The sequence below is a fragment of the Dama dama genome, chromosome 5 (assembly GCF_033118175.1).
Source record: "Dama dama isolate Ldn47 chromosome 5, ASM3311817v1, whole genome shotgun sequence".
NCBI classification, from domain to species: domain Eukaryota; kingdom Metazoa; phylum Chordata; class Mammalia; order Artiodactyla; family Cervidae; genus Dama; species Dama dama.
The window spans coordinates 74638144-74641167 of record NC_083685.1 but is presented as its reverse complement, the minus strand read 5'-3'; positions in this window follow the sequence as shown (position 1 = coordinate 74641167).

Below are 3024 nucleotides of genomic sequence, written 5' to 3'. Positions count from 1 at the left end.
GAGCCCCACGTTGGGTGCCAGATGTTAGAAAACGCCACGGGAGAAAAAAAAAGCCGCCTCTAATGACCGGTAGTAAAGGCCTTTTATTGAGCCCCGCTCTCGGGCAGAACTCCCGGGGGTGGGTGAGTGAGGAGACAAAGGGAGTCTGCAAGGTATGAGGGGTGGGGAGGGGTTTTATAGTCCGGGCCGGGCGTCCAGGCCAGGTCTTTTCATATAAGGAAGAAAGCGCGGGCTACAGCGGTGGTCAGTGTCCGAGGGCTCTGTGTTGGTACCTGATTGGACAAGGCTGCAGGGGGCCAGCCCCTGGAAGTTTAGCCAGCCTCCAGAATTTGCCTTGCAGCACTTTCCCGGGGCATGCCCCGACCTTTCACAAAGGAGACTGGAAAAGCTGGGATATGAACTGAGCTCTTCATTACACACCAGAGTCCCTTCAGATTGTTTACACAAAGAGGAATTAAAAAACATTAAGTTACTCTCAGACTTCTTAGGAGGGTCGGAAGAACCAGGTGTGAGAGCTAGATGATCAGAAAATAAAAGCAATGCACTATTTCCAGTGAGATATTTCTATGGGAACACACTGTTACAGAAGGCTATGGAGCACTGGCTAACAGACGCACTACCAAAGTCTACATGTGTCTGCCTCTGCCAGCAGGCCTATGAGAGTACATGATCACTACATATCTGCCCTTCACTTCACACGCTTCCTAGTCTTCTGAGAAGCTGTAAGGTTGGTAGTACCTAGTTATGCGCCTGCTCAGTAGTCACAAGAAAATATAGGGGAATGAGTTTTTTAGTTTCTCAGGTTCTAAAATAAAGGAAGACAATATATAAGCCCATCAGAATGGATGTGGAGTGAACCAACCTACTGTATCCACCCTAGATGTAGCTGGCATTTTCTGTTAGCAAATGAAGGTGGGCTCTGTTTCCCACCAAGATATGCAGGATACATTTTCTGAACAGAAGAATAGAATTCAGATGCTGGACAGATTAAAAATGAATAGTGTTGACCAGGGCCAGGAGAGTGAACCACTCATCTTGGGTGCAATGAACAATAATATTTTAATGTTATATTTAAAGAAATGAATGCAAAAAAGTCATAATGAACTAAAGGTCAAAATTTTAAATAAAAGAGCAATATTCAGGCCTTATGAGTCCAACTGAAGGCTGAGAAAAAAGGAAAGCCAGTAAATGGATCCTGACTTCAATCTTGTGCCTGAGGCAAGGTCCGGATGGCTTTGTTCACTGTATCTGTTTTTAAATGGCTTCCAGCAGCCCTCTTCGTACAGATCACCAATTTGGCCACTCCAATGAAAAAGAGCTTCTCTTTTCTAGTGCATATCCTTGAATTCCACAGAATATTCTGAATATGCTGATTGAGTCTCTGCCTCTTCGTTAGCCAAGCACACTGACTAGAGAGATGGGGAACTCTGAGCAAACACCCCTGGGCACCAAGACTGAGAATTTCCTCCCGGGCATGCAAACAGGGAAAAGCAATTTACCAAAGGAACTGGAAGAACAGAAATGCAAAAGCCAACTATTTAATGCATGCAGATTTCTATAAAACCTGTGTCTTCACCTTTTCACTTCTATCCCTATGCTCTACTCACTATGTACCAGGTCAAGCATTAAATACAAGCCTTTTCATATTTTTTAGCTGAAAACCCCTCAATAGCTTCTCAGTGCCCTTAGTATACACCAAATCTTTGCATGATTTACTAAACTCTGCATGACCTTGTTTCAGTTTTATTCTGTTTTATTTTATCCAACACTCCTCTTTACTTACTATGCTCCAACTCTAGTGCATTTATGATGGTCTAGTATACTGACCTCTTTCACATTTCAAGGAGTTTACACATGCTTCTTACCTGGGTACCTACACATTCTTCACATCTAAGTTTAAATGCCACCTTCTGAGCTGTCATGCTGATTTAAAATTCTTCTATTTCTCTCTTGGGCTTCCCTGGTCCTGCAGTTGGTAAAGAATCCACTTTCAACGCAGGTAGACCCCAGTTTGATCCCTGGGTTGGGAAGATCCTCTGGAGAAGGACAAGGCTACCCATTCCAGTATTCTGGTTTGGAGAATTCCATGACAGTCCATGGGGTCACAGAGTCAGACATGATTGAGTGACTTTCACTTTTTATTTTTATTTCATAGCACCCTGCATATCACTTATCACATTTCATAATTATGTAAGTGCTTTTGGGGAATATTTCATATATATTCCCTCTACTTCTGACCCATCTAGACTTTGAGAACGATAAAGGCAGACAAAAATTATTTTATTTAATTATCTTTCCTCAGTTCCCAGCCTTCTGCAGTGTCTGATACATAGCAGGTGGTGAGTATACTTTTGGTGAATTATAAGAGAGCCCCTATTGAACATAAAACTGACTTCATTGCTACTTCCTTCTGAAGTGAATTTTCTATTTTTTCTTTTATAGGACACCGACATTCTTCCAGTAAATTGTCTTTTTAAGCTTTTTGAGTTTTATTATTTATAACCAAAGAAGCAACCTTAAATGTTACAATGCCCAGCAAGAAACTGAGATATTTGGGAGCAGATTGGAGGTGATAGGAAGTAATTTGTTGATCTCAATATTCTTTTTGGTCCCTCAGTCTCTGCTTGCACTTAATTCACCCATCCTTTTCTGGAATATCTCCACCTGCTTTGTTGTTGTTGTTCAGTCGCCAAGTCATGTCCAACTCTTTGCAACCCCAAAAACTGCAGCACACCAGTCTTCCCTGCCCCACACCATTTCCCAGAATCGATGATGTTATCCATTCATCGCATCCTCTGTCACCCTTTTCTCCTTCTGCCTTCAATGTTTCCCAGCATCAGGGTCTTTTCCAATGAGTCTGGCTGTTGGCATCAGGTGGCCAAAGTATTGGAACTTCAACTTCAGCATCAGTCCTTCCAGTGAGTATTCAGGGTTGATTTCCTTTAAGACTGACTGGTTTGAATGCCTTGCTGCAAGGGACTCTCAAGAGTCTTCAGCACCACAGTTTAGCCCTCTGCCTTCTTT